Below are 15,262 nucleotides of genomic sequence, written 5' to 3'. Positions count from 1 at the left end.
GTGCCTTGGCAACTCAAAAGGTTGACAGGTATGCTGGTGGGAACTCCATATGTCCAAGATGGCATTACAATGAGCGCTTAACAATGGCTGCAGAGCTCATAAGAAGGAAAGGTTTTAATACCTTGGATTTTCTGTTTAAACGTTTACATTGTTTTGTTCTAAATTAAATGTTCTATGCCCTCAAGGAATCTGGCCAATGGTATACCTTTACATGCATACTTTTATAGTATGTGCACCCGTACTACCTTCTGTCCCACTTTTACGTCCAACTCATCAGTGTATGGAACGTTGGAAATAGCCCCACAGAATCCCTGTGTGTGAAGATGTTTTCCTGATAGTGGAAAATGTCCTTCCCTGATACATGATTTACTTTCACCAGAGTCCAGTATGACTATAAACTGTTTGTTTCCTATCACCACCCTCACCAAAGGTTCCTCTTCAGGGTGGATGGTCGTCGACAAGTCCAGACATGCAAGTGCTCTCTGTGGGCTGTCCAAATCGGGGTACATGTTAGTTCCAGGAAACAAGAAGGGGCTACCTCCTATTACTGCTGCTCCTCCAACTGGAGCGGCAGCCCCACTTGGCATCCTGTTCACTGGGGGCAGCACTGCCCTGCTGCTGCTGTGGCGGATGCCGCATTTGCATGTCCGATGCTTGAGGTTGCTGATTATATGTTTGGTGTTGCCCCTGGGGATACCCTTGGTTCTTATATCCTTGACCCTGTTGCGGATACCCTAGTCCTCGGGTCCCTCCTGCATTCCCTCACAAAATGCCCCCACCTTAAACAATTCCAGCATTGAGATGGTCCAAACCCACCCCGGGGCCCCTGGGTCAAACCCTCCTCTTCTTATACCTCAAAATCTCCCTCTTCCCCGCTGTGTCCCTCCTTGTTGCTACTGTGGGCTGGGATATTGTTGCCCCCCCGCCCCACTGTCCCGGACCTCCTTCAGCCAAGAGCGCTGCAACAGTGGTGCTCACAACTTGTTGAGTACTCTCTGTCCCCTCTACCTGTACAGGCATAGACTCAGGCACCTAAACGGCAACCTTTGCCAATTTCTTTTCTATCAATTTTGCTTCCTCCGGCTGATGCCTCTGAGCTGTTTCCCTCTCCCGTTCCGTAATCTTTTTGCAATGATGCACTATTATGCTCTGTATTTCAGGCCACCCCTTTGCCCCAATACCCACAATTTTATCGAAGGCCTTCTGCACTTCCTTTGGCATTCCTCTCTTAACAATAAAATATAAGAACGATATTGAGCGATCACACGGTCCTCCTGTCTCAGCTCTTCACATGACAACATCTTGTAATTTAAGAATGAATTTAGCTGGATCCTTCCACCCCCCATTGTGCACTGCATCAAGGACTGTAAATCAGAGGTATCTGGGAAGGCCCTCCATAGTGTGTCCCATAGCAGTGTTCTAACTCCATTAAATGATGCTCCATCATGTGAATCTTTCCCCAGGGTTACTCCCGGGAATCAGGTCTTAACCCGCACGTCCTAAGCCTGGTCTCCAATGACAGCAACCATCAAGCTCCTAAGATCCCCTACCACCAGGGGCACCCCTGCTCTTTGCTTTTTGAATTCGTATATCTACTTGCTTGCCCCTGCTGTGAGCTGCGGGAGTGCCTTAATTAAAAGATCCTTATCCATTTGGGGGCAGGGCGCATACAGTGTTCTCCCTGCCCCCTTATGTATGAGGGGCAACTGCATCTTCCTCCTACTTCCCACACCCTTCTACATGATTCCTCTTTTCTTTACCAACGCCCTCTGGCCGGCCCTGTTCCTCAACCTGCCCACAGACCTTCTACTTGGGGGGTATTCTCAGCCGCCTCGTCACCTCCTGGTTCTCCTTCGCTCTGACCATCAGCAAATGTATCATTGTCCTCTTCCTCTACATTCTCCCCCCACACCATATTCTCCTCTCCCAGGTTTATCCACCCACCTGGGCTTCTTTTATTCTCAACACCTACACGTCTTATTCCTTCAGTATCCATCCTAAGTAGCACTTGCCCTGATTTCCATTCTTCCGATACTTCTCTAAATGCCTCTATATCCCTTACCATTGTTGGGGATGTCTGTATCCTTCTTAATTCTGTTAGTAATCCAGTCAACCGATCCTCGGACTCATTTGACCTGTAACGCGACGATGCCAGTACTTCAGGTGGGTGAGGATACGGAGGTGGGAGAGCGGTAGCCTGTGATGTTACTGGTGCTGTAGGGGACCCCGCTGCAGCAGAAGGGGTCCCTATAGCAACAGGTACATAGCTTGGATTGGTGTACCTTTCTGTGGGATATGCTGTCACGACATATAATCCCCTGCACTCCACTGGTGCCCCACCCTCTACTTCTCCCTTTCTGCATTTCCCATCTTTCTGCCTCTGCGCCTCTACTCCATTCCCTTGATCTTCTGTGTCTACAAACAGACGCCAAGTTTAGTTTAGTTTATTCATTTATATGATGCGCACCGGACCCTGGGGTATCAGGGCGCAAGCAGTACAGATAATGCGAAGGTTAGTTAACAGGTTACATGGTTATACACAGTGAGGATAATGATTACATAGTTATACACAGTGATGCAAATGATTACATTATGGTGCATAAAATAGGCATAAAGAGGTAACACAGGTGAGCTGTACAACTATACAAAAAGAGCAAATATACAAGAATAAACAGGGGTGTGTGCCTAATCAGTTAGTTATCGTTCGACTTGAGCCAGTTAATGTAACTGAGTCTGAACTTGGGGTAGGATTCATCTACCCTGATGTGGTGTAGTAGGGAGTTCCGTAATTGGGCAGCCTTGACCTGAAAACTGTTACCCCCGATCTTGGTTAGGCTGAATCTCGGAGTGACAATGCAATTAGTGTTGGTGAGTCTTGTAGGTCTTGTGGAGGTTCTTCTTTGGACTCTGTTTACAAGGTAACTGTGGGCAGCGTTGTTCAGTGCCTTAGGTATAAAAGAAGCTGTTTCTAAGTGGATCTTGTTGAGAGTAGAGAGCCAATTGTTTTGGCGCCTTATTGCTGAGATATGAGACCTTTTAGACACAACTGTTGCTGTTGTAAGGGCATTATTTTGAAGGATCTGATTTTTTGGGTGATAGATTTGTTGGCGCCAATGTAACGGGCATTGCAATAGTCGAGCCTAGATAAAATCAAGGCTCTAGCTAGGACACTGCAATTATCATCTGATAGGAAGGGTATACCCATTCTAATCAACTTACATGTGTAGGCTGTGGCTGAGGCCAAGGCGTTAACTTGTTTAGTTAGGGATAGGGTGGAGTCCAGGTAGAACCCAAGAGTTTTCACCTCTTTGGCTACCTTAATAAGATTACCATCGATGATGAATGATGAGTAATCCTGTCCTAGTGTTTTTATGTTGGCATGTGTGCCCAGTATGATGAATTCCGTTTTGTCATCATTCAGGCATAGACCATGAATAGCGTTCCGTGCCTGGAGATGAGATACACCCTGTTCACCAAGGCCAAAACCTCTTCAAAATCCGCGGAAAGTGGGAGGAGAATCTGGGTATCATCTGCATAATTAGTGTAGGTGATACCAAGAAGATCCAGATCATCGAAGAGGGGCTTGGTAAATATGTTATACAAGGTGGGGGAGATGCACGATCCCTGGGGGACACCGCACGTGATTCGAATAGGGTCTGCTGCCGCTGAATAGTTGCTTTATTTAATAAATCATGTTCCAAACTTCAAAAAACACACTTATTAAAAAAACAAATAAAGCACCATTTTAAATGCATTTCATACTTTTATTTATCTTCATTGTAATTAAGGTAGCATCTTTATTTAAAGTATAAAAGCCAGAAATAAAGCAGATTTAACCAAAATGAAGGGACCAATTTACAGAAGATTGTTGCATATTCAGTGCCAGTTAAAGTAGGAGGCTTCGCAAATGCCAATGGACTGCCTTTGTGAATCAGATGCATTGCGTCCTCTATCCAGTTGCAAAGTCGATGTGGTTGAGTTTTGAAACTTCTTTGCAGCTCAAATAGAAATGTACAAAATGGTCCATGTCGGCTCATGCAGTACATAAGTAAAGAGGAAATCTGAAATGCATGAACTCCATCTCACAGCTATTCACCTGACACAAACAAATGCTGCTCACTTTTCACTTATCCTAGCTACTCTTTCTCGTCAATACACAAACATATGAAATTTATAATTACCTGATAAAATATCAGATAATGTTAAACTCAGGACTCAAGTCCTCAAAAAAAGAAAAGGGGGGACTATGACGTACGCACTGCGAAGTGACAGACAGGAACTGAAAGTATCTATGCACATTTCTTTCAGTTTGTTTTTTCTAACTGAAAAAAAGTGCACATTGCATATAAACATTCGCCAAAAGAAAAGATGTTCCTGTATTGTCGCAGGCTAAGTATAAAAGATTAGCACCTTTTTTGTTTAAGAATCTATAACAAAACATGCCCTAAAGAGCAGATTACAATATAAGATATTTTTCAGCTGTGTGATAGCAATTTGTCTTGTCTAATTCTATTCAGTTTTGCAATCTGAAGTCTATTTTTGCCTTTCTGAGTTCATGTTGCATTGTATTTAAATGAGAATGTCAAACTATTCGGCCGGAGCCGAATAGCTTTTTTTCAGCCGGAATTCGGCCAAAAACTTACTCGAAGCCGAAGTTTGGTAAACCCCTAGTCCGTAGCATGTACCATTAGTGACCTTGCGTTTATTAGTGCTGCTTTAAGAAGAGGATCGGGTTTGGTGGTAGTAGATGGTGATGGCGGTTGGTGGGATCTTTTGGAATTAGTAGAGATCTTCAATTTAGTAGCGACATGATCTGGATCAATGTTATTAGGATTTATGTTATTGGGAGTCTTGAAGGTAGTGTAGTAGGTGGTTCTGGTGTTGACTGGTGGTAGTGATCTAGCGAGTGGGTCGTGTATTCTACTGAGGCGTGAGCGGAGGCTGGCGTTTCTAGCCTCTAGGGTGCAAGGAGTACTAGAGCATGGGCTAACTCCGAAGTTCCCTAGATTTGTAGTTAGAGGTGGCTCAGAGCTTGTCAGGTGGGCCATGGTTGCTAAGATTTGTAGTGTGGCTAGCAGGAGAAGGAATTATGGGATGTTGGTAGGGTTCGTCATGCGTGTGGGCATTGTGTTCAAGGGCCCTTAAGTTTAATTAAAGCGAGTTAGACCTCCCTAGGCAATTGTCAAGATGGCTTCTGTACTATAGCACAGGTTATCTAGATTCAATTTTCTAGTATGGGGCACAGTAAATGGCTATGCTGCGGATTTTAAAATATAGGCAGGCTAGGTATAGTTTATCAAAATAAGGCACAAACATAGTCTGGATGCACATTTCTAAATGCAGACATAGGCATAGGCTAGATACAAAATTCACAGGAGAGCATTAGCATAGTCTAGATGCGACTTTCTAAATGTGATGTAAACATAGGCTAAGTACAGTTTAACAGAGTGTTCCCGAATGGACGTAGGTTTGATGAGGTTTGCCAACACAGAATATAATGGACCTATGAGGGCAGGCTACATTAGAGGGGCCATGTGAACTGGAAGCTGTTTACTCATATAGACGGAGTACAGTGCCATGGATGGAACGGTTTACAACTGTGGGTTGCAATGACTAGCAGAAAGCAACTTGTACATAAAAGTGGGCAAAAGAGCTTGCATGAATTGCATTACACAAAGCAGTATTTATGGAAGCATACATGGGTCGAAAGAGGTGAGCGGAAATTGCAACTACGGCCTATTGACCCTAGGATAGTGAAAGGGGGGGTCAATATCTGGTGAACGAGTGGTTGTAGAAAGTCAATGAGGAAGTAGTAGTGTGGCGAGAATGTGTTTAGAGTGGGCAGACAATGTACCTGTAGGAACCGGTCCTTCCGTTCTGGTGTCGCACGTGTGTAGAGAGATTATTCAGTTCGCTCGTGGGGATGCAGGATGCGTTGTAAGCACAGGCATGGATCAGTGGCCCGCGGCCACGACCGGCTCGTGCCTTAAAATGTGTGCCTTAGGTGTGCAGCCGGCTATCGCTTTCCAGTGCTCTGCGCACCAGGAAGTAGCGGCGGTGGCCAATCGTGGCCTTCACAGCGTCGGCCTTTGTTGATAGGCAACCATGATGCCAGCCATTTTGTTTTAGAATTCCAATTCGGCTTGCATCAAATCAGCTGGTTGAGGAGCTGCAGGAGCGGATGCTTTGTTGCAGATGCTGTGTAAAGCAGGGCAATAGGGCAATGGGTCTGGATTCAGCTTACACTGGGGTAAGCATGCAGCATGTCTCCATTTGCCTCAGTCCTCCGGTGCTGGCACGAGTAGCAGAGGGAGTGGGCTCCTGCCCATCCGACCTCAGGGAATCAATATGGATGTGGGTGCAGGCAAAGATCTAGAATTTCTTTTCTCTTCTGTAGCTGCTTCCCCTTATGTTTTGCTACCAGAAATGTGGACATGTGTTCCAAAATGCTCTTGTTGTGTGAGCCCTGCCCTGGCCACGGGCAGGGCACCCCCTCCTGTCCCTGCAGTCCACTGCTTATATTTTTCCACCTTATCATGATTCAGTGGCAGGGCCTTATACATATGTTCCATCGGTGTTTCACCCCCCCATGCTAGTGATATCCATCTCTTACTAACCCTGTAAAGTCCCTCTGCTTGCAACAACAAAAACAAAGAAAATCAATCCACACCCTTCTCTAAATGGTCCAAAACCACACCACGATGCACACACTTACCGCCCCTTCTAGGGCCTGATCTTTATTCAATGAAACACAAATAAAATGCAATAAAATGACAAACTAACATAACAACCCTTACTTATTCCAGGCTTGTTATAAGACCACTAATTTCATTTTTATATTCCTCCTTTAAATAATGTACTCCCTTGTAGCACCACCTTCAATCCCCTTCCGAGGAGGGGCTCCCTGCCTTACCTTTGCCTTACCTTATAATGCCTTACCGGAACACTTGCTTCATATTACAAATTTTAACAACACTTAACACAACCCACTCCCATGTCACATCAATGACTTCGCTCTCCACATGCTCACACCTCTCTAATACTTCCCCATGCATCTGTCCCCTACTTACAGGAGTCTACTTGCATGTGCGTGCTCACCTGAACTCCTCCGTCACAGTGTTCCAACACCGGCCTGCTCTCTCCTCAGAGCCACGCCCCGCTTCAAAGAGCCGAGAGGACTTCTCTGAAAATGGCTACTACTAAACCACTAGGAACATGTTTTTTTCAGGACCGGTCCCTGAAGGTGAGCACAGCTCCTTCTGGAAAAGTGACCTGAAAGCCCCCAGAGGTACGGAGGGTGCCCGGATCACGTTGGTGTCAACAAATTGAAGACAAGTCCCTGAACGCTCACCCCAGAGAGAATACAACCCACTAGAGAAGAAAGGCCCAAGTCGATCTTGTAAGGATAACACATTTTTAATCGCACACACAGATGAGAGCAAGAGCAAACAACTGCTAAGAACATTCAGCCAAAGTGAGGTACAAGCAGAAACTTTGAAAAGTACACAGCGTCATAATGACGCAACTACATACAGTAAACACACGCACGGCTGATTGAATGGACCCTATACATGTTCCACCTTTACCCATAAGGGATGCCGGTCTATTGGCCCCATCTATCCATCTTCCATCATGTGGGTGCCATGGGGCTCATCTTCTTCTCGTGTCGAAGGTCAGAAAACAAATTATTTATTCTCCTACCACGCAACTATTCTATCGTTCACACTGTGCACTTGGCATGCCTTAAAACAGGCACAAAGGAGGTACTGCGGCACTCTAACCTTCACACACACATTTCACTCTCTCCCCTCCATGCCTTCCGGCTCCCAGGTCTCCACCCTTGTTTTCAACTATAATGTATCCCTCCCAGCACCTTGCAATACAAATCACATGATTGTCACTGTCCATCCTCTTTGAACATCTCAGGACTAGTTACTTTGGGGTTGGTGTCTTATGTTTTAGTCCATTACATGGGCTAGAACTCGTGGTCGCCTAGGGATGGGCCGGGTCATGCTCTGGCCAGTGTGAGATAACATCCAGATTCTGAGATTGTTCTGAGATTGTGGCCTTGTAGGGCACATTCCTCTAGAACATCTCTGCAACACTGTTAGAACAATGAATAGGCATTGTGGTGGTTGGGGGTGTGGGCCCTCCTCATTGGAGCTCAGGCTGGAGATTTCCCTTGTCTCGTAATTTGAGCCTAGTGCATGCAATTCCACATTTACTGTGCAGGCCTTTTCCTCTACCTATTGTTACTAATATCTACGCAGAATAGCAATGCCTCTCGCACCTTATGCTGTGCTATATGGGTAGGCTACATTTGATTATATTGGAGTAGGGTCATGTTAAACTGGGAGGTGGTTCTCTCACCGTCCCCCCTACACCCTGGCCCATCATAGTGCTTTGAATGCATCTTGCCTCACCCTGAAGTGCCTAGGGGGGTGGGACGGGCTGCCCCCTTCCCATCACCTTTAATAGTGAACTGGCATTTTTCTCTGCCCCTCTTTTGGGGCCCTAGAGCTTTCAAGACAATCTGTGTATTTTTAGAAGGCAAGGGGGATTCTTTTGCTGGTTGTAGAGTGATACATCACTGCATGTCGCCCAGAGTGAATGCATTTTAACTAAATTGTGTGCAACTGCATCTTACTGTTACTATTGAGTTTGTGATCGAATTGGGTCCTGGAAAGACCCAGTACTGAACGTTTCCATATTTTACTTACCTGATTGCTGTCCTTTTAGGCTTTCTTAATAGTTCATTTTCTCTGTCACGTAGCAACCTATAGTGTAAGCAGTACTTCCCTGTTAATGATGTATTTTTCACTAAGTTTTGGAGTGAGTAGGGATCATTTTAAACCATTGCTGTTTTTTCTTTGAATAATATGTAGTTTTGCTTACTTATTTGAAGTACCTATTTGGCATTATGGCTACCCACTGCAATACTTAATAAACAGTATGCATATTTGTACAGTATGTTATATGTATTGCATTTTGTTATGTGTTTGTGTCCACTCCCCTCCTAGGAGTGATCTGCTATGCCCCTATTCAGAGCGTTTCGGATTAACTTGGTGGACACCCTGTACACACCAAGCATAGGTCTTCTGACACCCATTACAAAAGAGCTGTAACAAAAAACCCTACCACTGTGGCTTTCCCCATCAGATATAGCAAGAATACACATTTTTGAGCCACGTAAACGAAGGAAGTAGTCCATTTCATGTATTCGTTTTCTTTCCTCTCGTATTCGGATAAAACAGGAGATATGTCAATTAATGATGGCAGTCCCAGCATTTGTTTCAAGAATGCAAGGGTGGCCTTCTCCAGTGGTGGAAACACTGCACCCCAAATACATACCTGCCAAGCTGCCCTTTCTCATGTTTAACACCATGTGTCAGTACTGGCTTTTTTAGACAATACCATTCTGCATGTTGTGACTTCAAGACCGATAGTTATAATTTGAAAAACAAAACTGCAACTCCAATAATGCAAAGATATGTTCACCAAGAAAATAGGACTCACTGAAGATGCCATGCCTATAATATGGCGGAATTGGACAGCTCTGCCTTATTTGGGCTCCTATGTAGTCACTAACTTGCAGGAAATTCCTCCTGCACATAAGCGCTGTAATTTTAGCCGCTGTTATTTCTGTCCAATTTAATGATACTCAGTTTGTCGACATCAAATGGTACTAGGGTTGAGTCAACCCTGGAGAATTAGAACGTGCGAAGGGCAGACTGGTCCCATACCATAGTTGAGTTTTTAGCTTTTGACCTGTCCTCCTGAATGCTAGACTCAAGACTCTGATTCCAGTATCTGGCATTTGTTAGTCTACCTGGTATTTTATGTGAATAGCTGCCATTTGTTTTGGGTGTGTATGGGGGTATGGTTGAGTGTTGGAATGATGGGTGTGTATGTTTTGCAGTGGGAATAGCAAGCATGATGTTAGTACCTGTGAATTTAATGGAAATACATGGCATATTATTTGATTCCCTGGCAAATTATGAATCTCTTCCGCTCTTCCTTCATCCCTCTTTTTCTTTCCCATTACATCTCGCTCTCTGTCTCTCCACCCATTAATGCTAGGTGACTTCAGCTTACTAAATGATGGTACATTTAATAGGTTTGCAAGGGATTTCCTCACACATGTCTAACACAGGCTTCACTCATTGATTAAAGATACTCCTCACAATCTGGGCACTTGGCCCGATGTTCTGCTTCAACATTGATTTTTTGAGGTGACTACAACCTATTCTGTTCTAACCGTCTCCTGATATCCTGTCCTTTCCCTAAGCAAATTAGGAAATCATTTTAGAATTAGATTTACCAGGCAGTTCTTCACCACAAAGCTGTGACCTCTGAAGGCGAGCGTCCCCAGATAGCACAATCCTCCCCACAATGAGAGACAATAATGGACTCTCCCAAGATGGGAATGAGGCGAAGACAAAGTGCGGGTGAGCTTAATGGGAGTTTATATAAGTCAAAATAGGGCATGCAAAGGACTCTGCAAACTCCGAGGGCGCTCTGTCTGACAATAGCAAAGACAGGCGTATATATTTACAAAATGCGTCATAAGAACCCTACACACTATAGGGGGCACAAGTTTGTGGGGATTGGGTGGCGACGACTAAAGGTGCAGCTGTGATGTGGTTTGCTGTGGTTGGTGGACGTCACTGGTTATCCACGTGGGCCGGGCCGGGCAGGTCAGCTGGGCTCATCCGGGCGGTGTTGTTGTGCCAGCCGTGACCAGTGTCAGTGATGAACGTCTTTCTTGGCTTTCTGCCCTAAGGCCCGCACACGGCATTCATTCAATAATGCAATATTATCTTCCCTGGTAAATCTTCCAATAGGTTATTCTACAGGTTAATGCAACACAGGAGGAATGCACCTAGAGTGGGGTCTTTTGGTGATACATCAATACATGGTTACCATCGTCCTGTTGACCGGGTATCATAGGTCGCGAAGCTGTTCAAGTTATCATGTCTCGTTAGAAGTCATTATGAATGTGTTCCTACAGTGTTGCTATAATATTGGGTGTCCTAATTTTACAGGGGCCATTAACCTGGGGTGAGCTGGTGGGTCGTGGAGCCTAAGAAAGTGCGCCTTCGGGCCTGTGTTTATGGCCAGGGTTTACTGCTGGGTTGTAAATAATTCAGGTGGCTGGCCTCGGCCCTGGGAGCTGCGGGGGAACATGAATGTTTAAAGCGGCTCCAGCCGAATTGGGGGAGGTGAAGCAGAGCAGCACAGGCCTCTGCTTTCTGTCTGGCAGGCTTCAATGAGGAGGAAGGGGGAATGGATATGCCCAAATGGTATTTTCCTCGTGCGTTGCAGATTATGTGGAAGAGGCATAAACATTCATATAATGTACAATACTCATTGAGTCTTTTCAAAGCTTATGTTTTCTACATTGTTAGTGCCTTTACATGGCCATTTCAAATGCGTTACCTATACCCATTTTGCAATTGATAACTATATGTTAAGTATTTAACAGCCAAAACATTTTGTTACATTTCTATACATGCTCGGCAAGCGAGGTAGTAGTAAGGTTGGTGGAGCACGCAGGAACAACTGGCCAATGAGACTGATGGCAGTGACACATGCTGAGCTTGGACATTCAAATACATATTGTGCATTTTCGTGCCCCATTTACATGAGCTCCCAATGGGGTTGAATTTGTCTTCCTTTGCACTCTAGCAGCATTAGTTCAGTTATGGCATGGGACCTTGGGGTGCATTCTTCTCGGCGAACCATATAACATGAAAACCCCGGGACACTTTTACCATTTGCGCATAGCAAAACGGGGATGTGGGTACTTCAACCAGAATGCCATATAAACACACATTCTGCCATCTTCATGGAGGTTACGTGTTTTAGTCAAAAAAGGTCATGGAGAGAAGAGTTTCATCACAGGTAGTTTGCTCATTAGTTATTTGGGGGCTCTGCTTTTGTCAGGGGACCATTTTATAGTTCTTTTCCACCCCGGCCCTGCTGGCTGGGTCATAGTGAGAACAGTGATACACTGCGGAAGGTGAATGTTGGTGTTTGCATCTAGCATTAGCTCATGTCGTCTGTTCGTGGGAGCGGGCTCTCAGCGGATCTGCCAGGGAGCTGCGGCCGCAGGGACAAGTAAGACTCTCCAAGGGTGGGGGCTGCGCTGTGGTGCACAAAATGGTTTCCAGGGCCTAGCTTAATACAGCATGTTTGGTCAATGTCTTCAGCCAGTGGACCACCCTCCACCTGGGCCCTGGTGGCAGGGGGAACCCCTGACGAGCCATGGAATTCACAAGGAGGAGAGGCTGCAGGGGAGGGGGGTCTCTTGGACCAATCCTCCCATACATTTCCCCCCTTTCGTTACTTAAGTAACAAATACTGTAACTCCCTCAACCTCTTGCGTTCTTCTTCTTCAGCTAAAGCCTCATCCCATGCAGGGGTGCCATTTATGGGCATCCATGCCCTACACACTCCTCGCAGGCTTCCTCCCCTTCTAGCATACTCGTCCGGGGTGCAGGCCAGATATATACAACCTTCATCCTCTTCCGAATCCACCCACACCTCTTCATACCATTCAAGTACACGAGGCTCTTTAATTGTAGTGTGCCATAGCCTGTCTACTACATCTCCGCTGTGGTACATGGGCACCATCTGGAATCTTGGTGTGTTTTCTGCTCCTGTTTGTACCTCTACTTCCTGCATATGTTGTATCGTACCGCGAGCGTTGCCCATTGTCACCATCATCATTCCACCGTTTGGTACTGCGTTTGCACAACATCGAAGGCCCACCTGGCACATACAAAAAATAAAAAGGAGGAACACTACTGTTGGCATCAAAAATTTAACAGTCATTCCCAGCCATGATGGGACCCAGGAGAAGATGTTGTCAAAGCATGTGCTTGCTTCTGCTCCGCCTTCCATTTTCATTCTTTCTCCTAGGTTATGTACGGCTTCGATCACGTGGGATAAGGAACCATTATCTGCGTCTTCGGAAGGTACGAAAGTGCCTCAGGCACTTCCAGTTTTTCAGCAAACACCTCCGTCCATTGCTGTTAACAGGTCTAAGACATACCTATTTTGCATGGTCATTAGTCGCAGTGCTCGCAGTTCCACTTTTATTACGTTATTACGTTATTACGTTAAATCCTTCTTCAGTGTCATTCGCCAGCTGGATCAGCTCCCAGAGTGTAATTTGGAGCCATTTTGCATTTACTCGTGCCTGGATGCTAGGGATGAGTGAGGCAAAGAAAGTCTCTGCAGAGCTGAATAATCGATATCTGTCCGGGATCTGTGCCAGTAGCTCTGAGGATGCTTTTGATATGTAGTTCGATGATCGTCTGTTTCGTGACAGCATCTCCCCCTTATTACCGGAAGACAGGACATATACTTGTGATTCTGCAGTTGGTTGGGCCTCATTCTGCTAAGGGGTCTGTCGCATTTTCTTGCTCCCATCAATGTGGCTTTCCGGTGTCACCATTAGTGCGGAATGCAGGGTGGCCAATGAGCAGCTGCCACTCCAGGATTGTGGGAGGTGAGGGTATGCCTGGTTGCCTAAGTGTCCATGAGGGCCGCTGTTCCTTTTCTCATATCCGGGATGGTGAGGGTCTTGTTGCAATATTTGTTTACCCCCATGATAGCTTTCCCGTCTCCCGTGAAACACAGTTCATAGTTTATTTCTTTCTGTAGCTTGAAGGGCTTTTCAATATCTGTCACCCAAGTCAATTTTGAGATGTGCTCCTTCCATACTGGTGTGCATGTTTTCTCTACCCACTGCAGTTTCTCTGGTGCCACACCTTGCAGCGCTTCAGCTTTGCACATTATTTCTTCATTTTTCCACTTATTTTCTGAAAATAATGTCCCTTGTATTATAAAGAATGGTTCTTCCAAACATATCACTCCTTCCGCTTGCAGATAGCAGGTCTTCTCATTCTGCAACATTTTAAAAGTTACCTCGTGTGCCTGGAAGGTGTTCTTAATTATGCACAACGTGAAATGAAGGAGACATTGGGCATCCACAATAGGCAACTCTTTTTGCAGCAATACTTTGGGTGTACCTGAAGCATGGGGAATGAGGGAGCAGACATAACAGCTCTCATTTGTTGTCTGTTTTGCAGTTGCACTCATGTCTGTATACCATTTATTTGTCTGGTGGGGGTGTTGTGGGTCTTCCATCTTGTCGAGTCCCAACCCGTAATACTCGTCGTATTTCCTCCTTCCCGCCTCCCTTTTCCTCCTATTATTTCTAAGATATCTCCCAGCTTCATGGGCGAGGAACAGTGTAGGCCCCCCTTCCTCCCCTCCGCCCCCTTTCCCCATTCATTGTATAATGCTTTGTAGCTCACTGTCATCTCTTCATTCTCTTTTTTTATACTATCTAGCAGTGTGTTTTCTGTTGTGGGGGTGGGCACGCTAGTGGGGGTGTTGTGCAATCATTTAAACTGTGGGCATTGTAATCAGATACTTTTGGCGGGGAAGTTGTGCTGTTTCACATTTTTTCCTGCAGTCTTTCATTTGGCGAGGTAGCAACATTGGCCGGTGTCGTGTAATGTCCCCATACAAGTTTAGATCCGTCCCACACCAGAAAATCACCTTCTTTAGTATTTACAGTTGTGGTTTGATTTGTTACATTAATCCCGTTATTCCCTCCCCCCTCGTTCATCTCGATAGAGATGAACGCTATAAACCAATAAGTAACCAAGCCAACCATCATTGTAAAAAATAATGTAATACATACAGACAACCCACACTCATACGAGTATCTACATCTTTCAGCTAAAACGTCTCTATATCTAATAAATCTATTCGTTGCAGGCTGCCCGTTTGTTGCCATGGTAGTTCCTGTTTGAGATATAAAAGTGCATTAAGTACGTGCATGTAAACATTTTTGTTGGCACTGTATGTACCATGAGGTCATAAAAGGGAGATGGTTGGGGGGGTGGGGGGGGATGCACAGAGAAGGGAGCAGACAATACATATATATATATTTTTTTACACCGTTATTTTCACTTAAACACATTTCGTTTTTCTTTTTTATTTTTTATTTATCTTGATCAATAACCTGCAATAGAATTCTTTTGTTAACAGTTTTATCTATCACACTCCTCCATTCATTTGTTCACGTTCACTCATCATTTTCATTACTTTTGTTTGCTGTTGTCTGTGCCTCCCCGTCCACCTCTTCCTGTACACTATTATATGCCTTTCACACATCTGTCAAATGTATCCAATATTTGAGCCCCTTTACTTTTACAGCTGTAGGTGTACAAAATACCACTTC

General features: G+C 45.2%; 1 protein-coding gene across 1 annotated transcript in view; it reads left to right on the top strand.

Annotated features, from left to right (window-relative positions):
• Nucleotides 1-15,262, top strand: part of CFAP43 (cilia and flagella associated protein 43) — a 1,012,780-nt gene that overhangs the window by 973,184 nt on the left and 24,334 nt on the right. The window lies entirely within an intron of this gene.

The sequence above is a fragment of the Ambystoma mexicanum genome, chromosome 8 (assembly GCF_040938575.1).
Source record: "Ambystoma mexicanum isolate Mex_15411 chromosome 8, UKY_AmexF1_1, whole genome shotgun sequence".
Lineage (NCBI taxonomy): Eukaryota > Metazoa > Chordata > Amphibia > Caudata > Ambystomatidae > Ambystoma > Ambystoma mexicanum.
This window is presented reverse-complemented; position numbering and strand designations above follow the sequence as displayed.